Source organism: Papaver somniferum, chromosome 9 (genome assembly GCF_003573695.1).
Source record: "Papaver somniferum cultivar HN1 chromosome 9, ASM357369v1, whole genome shotgun sequence".
Taxonomy (NCBI): Eukaryota; Viridiplantae; Streptophyta; class Magnoliopsida; order Ranunculales; family Papaveraceae; genus Papaver; species Papaver somniferum.
In genome coordinates this window covers 106,757,761-106,764,568 of record NC_039366.1, presented here as the reverse complement: position 1 = coordinate 106,764,568, position 6,808 = coordinate 106,757,761, and positions in this window count along the sequence as shown.

Sequence of the window (6,808 nt, the reverse complement as noted above, 5' to 3'; positions counted from 1 at the left end):
GTGGGTAGGGCTACTAGTATGAAAAGTATTATTAAAATTATAACTAATAGACTTACACATGTGGTTGGTAAGAAAGTGTCACATAATCAACACGCATTTATTCCTGGTAGATTTTTTTTTTGATTTTACTATCACATGCAATGAGATCATCATTCTTTCAAAGCCAAGAAAGGTGAGAAAGGATTGATGGCCTTCAATTGGATTTTGATAAGGCTTATGATAGAAATAGATAAGATTTTATTGGAAAAGTTTTAATATGCGATGAGTTTGACCGTATTTGTTGGTTGGATCATGAAGTATGCTTACGTTTCCTTTCGAGTGCTTATTTTTAGAGTACTGCTCCGTCGAACTCGCATGCGCTGCTATCTCAAGCATGCTTGTCAATGTTAGTGATCAAAACTATAAGTCTTGATTTCTAGCCTATTTATAGATGTCTCGGACTAGGACATAGATTGTGTAGTTGAGCTTAGACTTCACGACGTTCATCATTTGAAGACGGAGAACTACTAAGGGGAGATTGTGGAACTTCATCGACAAAAGGCATGTGGAGACTTAAGCTCATCTATCACTTGGAAAGTCTATTTCTACTCTATCTCCTATATTGAGACATAAGTCGTATTACAATATACTTTTCTATATACACATTTGAGATTTCGAGCTGAGTTTATCTCGCTTACATATTTCTCTAAATATGTGTTGGCAAGCTTTCGCTTCGACCAAGTTCATCTTATATCAAGTGAAAATTTCCGAGTAACATCTTACATGGTTTGTGTGATACAATCATTTGTTGTTGTCTTGGAATGTTTCGGTATGATTATTTCAATAACTTGAAAATTGCTTTGATGCTAATAGTGTGTGAAAACGGCTATATATTGTCATCCTCTAAGAAAGTTTCAATGATTGAAATAAGAGTTTAGAACACTTAACCATTATTGGATATGCCATGTTATGCAATCTTGCACATATGTAATCCATGTCCGGGAATCATAGTATGCGCACAGTTTGCGTACCGGTTGGTTTGAGAAATCCGGGAATCTAAGTATGCGTACTGGCGTACAGGTTCATGTCCGAGAATTTTTGATGGGATTGGATGTTCGCGTACCCGTTTGCGTACTGGCGAAACCCAATCGTAGTACGGGTATTTCAAGTATGTGTACCCGTTTGCATACTTGAAGGTTAAAGTTCTAAAATCGGTTATGAACATGAACATAAACATTTATATAATAAGGAATGCAATCTTAGCAAACCGTGGCTATAATGTTCATGATTGATTCGAGTGAATCAAACCGATTTTGCTTCAATTGTGTTATTGTATAATTCTATGAGAATATAGCTATTGAACAACTCTTTAACTAGTTTCATTTGATTCATTTGAACTAGTTATGGTTAATATGAATAAGTTTGATATGAGAGTAATCATATGGCTAACCTCAGTTAACTATTTGTGAACCAACATAGTGTACACGTTTGGGTACGTTTACATAAACCTAAATGTGGATATATTTCATTTGTGTGTAACAAGCTAAGTTCGATCTAATGGTTGAAATATATTAGCCTGGTTGAATCAGGTTTTTCATCTAACGGTGAATATTGAATGCTTTGTTACCAAAATAACTTGGATTGCAAACCCTGATTTGAAAACTATATAAAGGAGAACTCTAGCAACTGGGAAAACTAATCCCCACACCTCCTGTGTGTTACTAGTTGCATAAACTAGAGTCGATTCTCCTTTAATATTAGGTTTCTATCGAGACCCCATAGGTTAACGACTTGAAAGACTTCATTGGGATTGTGAAGCCAGACCCAACTATTTTCGTTGTAGTTGCGTGTTCTGATCTTTCCCGATTCTATCGTATTGAGTTCAATTGAAATAATTGACTCGATATTAATTTCTCCGATAGGCAAGATAAAAGAAATCACAAACATCTTCGTCTCATCGTTTGTGATTCCACAATATCTTGTTTCGCTAGTCGATTAAGATTATTGTGAGGTGATTGATAATACTATGCTGTTCTTCGGGAATATAAGTCTGGTTTATGAATTTGTTCATGTTCACCTTGATTTATCAAAAGACGGAACAAAAACTCTTGGGTATTTTTGTGGGAGACAGATTTATTCAATCTATAGACTTTTCTGTGTGAGACAGATTTGTTTATCAAGTCTTCGATTTTTGGTCGTAGCAACTCTTGGTTGTGGGTGAAGGGAATCAATTGCGTAGTATCCTGCTGGGATCAGAGACGTAAGGAACGCAATTGTACCTTGAATCAATGTGAGATTGATTAGGGTTCAACTACAGTCCAGTGCGAAGTTAATTGGTAGTAGGATAGAGTCTGTAGCGGCTTAATACAGTGTGTTGTTCAATATGGACTAGGTCCCGGGGTTTTTCTGCATTTGCGGTTTCCTCGTTAACAAAACTTCTGATGTCTGTGTTATTTCTTTTCCGCATTATATTTTGTTATATAATTGAAATATCACAGGCTGTGCGTTAAGTTCAATCAATTAGAATATCTGACCTTGGGTTGTTGATTTAAATTGATTGACACTTGAACATTGGTCTTTCGCACCATTCAAGTTACTCCTATTTTATGCAATCAGGCTCGCAGATTTCTATTTGCTGATTGCGGATTGAATTAAGAGTTAGAGATATTAAACTCTTTGATATACTTTACTCTAGATTGAGTCTGACTGTCTAGTTGATTCTCTAGAAAGTGTATTGGAGTAAGTCCTCTCAGATTGCCAAACAAATTATCGGGTGTGGTTGTTAGACCCCCGCATTTTCACTCATCAGTGGGTCTCCTAGCTCTAGTTTCATACCTTCTAATGGCTTAAGACAAGGTGATCCTTCATACCCTTATATTTGTATCCTCTATTTGGAGACTTCGACTACACTTATTAATGTTGGAGTTGAGAATAAGACCATTGCTGGGTTTACGATTACTAGAGGAGCTCCTTTAATTACTTACTCTTTGTTTGATGATATTATCATTTTCCTAAAGTAAAACTACAAAAATACCCTTAAACTTAGATCTTTCTTGGACTAGGCCAAATAATAAATGTCAACAAATCCACTCTCCTTACTTTAGCCGATCTGGGAAGGAGTTTCACCCAAGGTATAACTGATACTCATCAGGTTTAAGTCGCGACTAATCCTAGTAAGCACTTAGGTATTCCTTTACACTGGGGAAGGATAACTGAGAAAACCTTTGTTGATATTGCTGAAAGAATGAGCAACAAAATGCAGGTATGGAAATATAAGAATCTTAACTTAGCTGGTAAATTTACTTTGTTAAGTGCTTGTATGATTCCTTTTAGAGCATCCCTCGGTGGAACCAACCAAACGGTGGTATGTCAAGTTTGGTTTTCATATTTTAGCTCAAAACTCGAAGCTACTTGATTACATTACTAGAGTCAACTTTTTTAGGTTAAAATAGGAATATTAGGAATGTTGAGACCCTCTTGTGTTACCCTGAAAAACCTGAAGACGTATCAGCATCAACGAGTACGTCATCCTTCAAGGTTAGTAACATAGACTTGACTTGTTCCATTTCTATCTACATTTATTTCAAGTCGTTTATATTGAAAACATAAAACATGAAGTATATTTATGTATCTCTAGTATTAGTGACTTGATCATTTCATTATGATCAAAATGTCACCGAAGCATATATAGTTGTTTCACATAACTTTGGTATATTGAGTTACGAGGTATAGTTTATCTATTAATTTAGACTTCATAGGTTTGATATATCATTATTTATTAATTCATGACTAGTTAGTGTGTTGAACTTTCGGGTTGATTCCATACCTAGAAAACTGTGTTTGACTACATGAGTTTAAGGAAGTAGACTTATGAAACTTGTTTCAGAGTTGAATAGGAATCAAATGATCTATTCTAGAACTGATCCCTTAAATAAGGATCTATATTAGGACCGATCACTTACTAAAGATCTCTACAAGGACGGATCCCTAGTGGGATCGGTCCTTAGGTAAACCAATATGAATGTTCTTGGTTATTCTATTATTTTAAGGTTTTCATAGATACTAAAGATGTGTTTGGTTAATGTGGAAAGTTCATAAAATATCGAAATAATATTTTGAACATGTGTTAAACTCTTATTACTTAATGTTCAAGAATTCTCTTTAAAAATTCAACTGAGATCCCGAACCAAATTATTTTATTCAGAATTAATTTGTTTTTCATATGCCAGTGGATAAGCATATCTCATGTGACTATATTAGTAAAGTACATGTTGTATGCTAGCTAATATTTAGTTGTCATCCAAGAGAGACTTTGGCATATTAGTTGGATTACAGTTGGAATATTTACAAAACTGAAAATAGGCATTTATTGCATATCTTTAGTATTTTCGGGTTTGGTGATTCCTTGTTGTCCAAACTACCTTGATCATTATAAATAGTGAAGTTTGTCATTTTTGAAAACTCATCCCGTAACGCGTGAAACTTATCTTTGTGTGAGGAAAACCACTAGCAGTGTTCTCATGATACTTGGGGATAATTGAAAGGCTTATTTGGGGATAAAGAAGCTTCTGGTATTACCGTTGGTGGAAACTAGATCGTACTTGTGACATTCCGAGTCTTCTTTTCGGGTTTAACCGAAACACATTTGCGTGCCTTTAACAATTTTGGGTGCCGTAACGGCAAATGATTGTTTATACATAGGGGGTTTGTTCTAATCTAAATGATGTGTGCCTTCATAGGCCTAATGCATGATGCACACATGTCTTATTTAGAGACATGCCAGGGCACATCTGTAATTGGGTCTGAAAATAAATCTGAAGGAAACTGGAATTGAGAAAGGTGTGACAAACCTCGTTCTTTTCTCCATGGAACTTTCTGGGTCTGATCTTAACTTCTATTATGATTATCTATTTATGATTATAGATAATCATAAACTGAAAAATGAGTATATCATAATCATTTTTGAAATAAATTTTAACAAACAACTTTTTGGAATAATTAATTATCAAAAAATGAAAAATGATTAAAATGAGAAGTTGTTTGGTACACCTGTTTATCATTATCATTTTAATGTTTTTTTATAAACCACAACACACAAATTTAATCATAGATCTTCAATACACTAGAAATTTGATCTTAGCTAGTTTCGGTATCGAAACCTATACATGGCATCGGCAATTTCATCTCTCACGTGATTCATTTCACTTCTTCTTTGTTGATGTGCGTACATACCACTAAACGCCGGTTCATCAGGCGGGGATGTATCAACATCTATGACATTTTCTTCAATTGCATAATATGCAAATAGTTCATCAGACTTGGATTCCATCCTAATGAAATTGTGAATTGCACATGTTGCTATTAATATTTGTACCTGGGTGTTGTATGGAAATGAGGCAGGATCTCTCAAAATTGGAAAGCGAGATTTAAGAACTCCAAAGCTTCGCTCGATTGCATTCCTTAATGAAGAATGCCCAAAATTAAACAACTCCTTTGCAGTGAACCTTCCATTGCTTCCTCTTCTACGGTCATGTAAGTGATAACGAACTCCCCGATATGGAGCAAGAAAACCAGGCATGTTTGGATATCCAGCATCAACAACATAATACTTTCCTAAAAATGTAAACAATGTCGGAGAATATTCAGCAACAATAACATCGTTAGTCACAGCAAAAATATAAACAATGTCGTAGATATTTTTCAGCTGGAGTCTCAGAGAAAGAAGGAGGTTTTATAAGTTCCTTGGAAAGTTCCATGATGGCTCTCAATACTTCATTGAAGTATCTACTTATAGTTTCAACGGAATGTTGAAATCTTTCTTGTAACATTCTATTATCTTCATTATGTCCAATCGTGAGAAGGAAAATCGCCAACTGCTCTTCTATGGTGACCCATCGACCGTCACGTAAAAGTTTTCTTTCTCTTAAAATGTGAATCAACCTTAAGAAAACAAACTTCTCCATGCGATACTGCTCATAACATCTACGGGGATGTCCGTGAAAAATCTCTTGCATGTGTTGATGTCCCGTAAGTATAGAAGTTCTACAAGGTTCCTTACATATGCGACCCTTAACGTTTTCGATAACTGCTGCAACCGCAAGTAATAAGGTGCGTTCTTCAAGCTCTTCTTCGGAGTCCATACCCAGATTCAAAAACTAATTGATAACCTGGCTAGTAACTTCTTTGGCCATTTAACTGAATTCGGAATATGACAACCTGCAACGACCCGTCAAAAACTCTAATCAATGTTGTTGTTTAAATGCTTATTATCTGTAGGCCATTTCCTGAAAAACAAATAAAACAAGTAAGAACAAGAGAGAGAGACACAGTAAAATATGCTACATTAGAAAAGTATGTTACATTAGTAAAGTAAGAACAAGTAAGACAAATTAAAAACCAAACCAAATTCATAACAAAACCAAATCTATTAACTATTAATCAGTAAACCTACTAGTTACTTATAGCATTCATGTCTTTAACATTCTCAAAACAAACAAAAACATCCAGTTCTAATCATAAAATGAAACGACAACAAAGGTTCAAATGACATAAACATTAGCCTTGTACTTTAAAACCTCTCACAAACCCTAAGACCCGAGACTCTTCAACCATTCCTTCTGATTATTAGGATCTAGTGACATAAAAACTTGTCTCCATCCAGCATCTTGAAACTTCTCTAACGCCCCCATTAGACTTCGAACACTCACGCCATCAAGAGATTGCAAATACTTTGTACAATTTGGAATTGAAAAAGGGTCCTTATCCAAATCAATAACATGTTTAGCTTTTGTGGCATCAGCAATAGCAAACAAAGCTTCACTCAGACCAG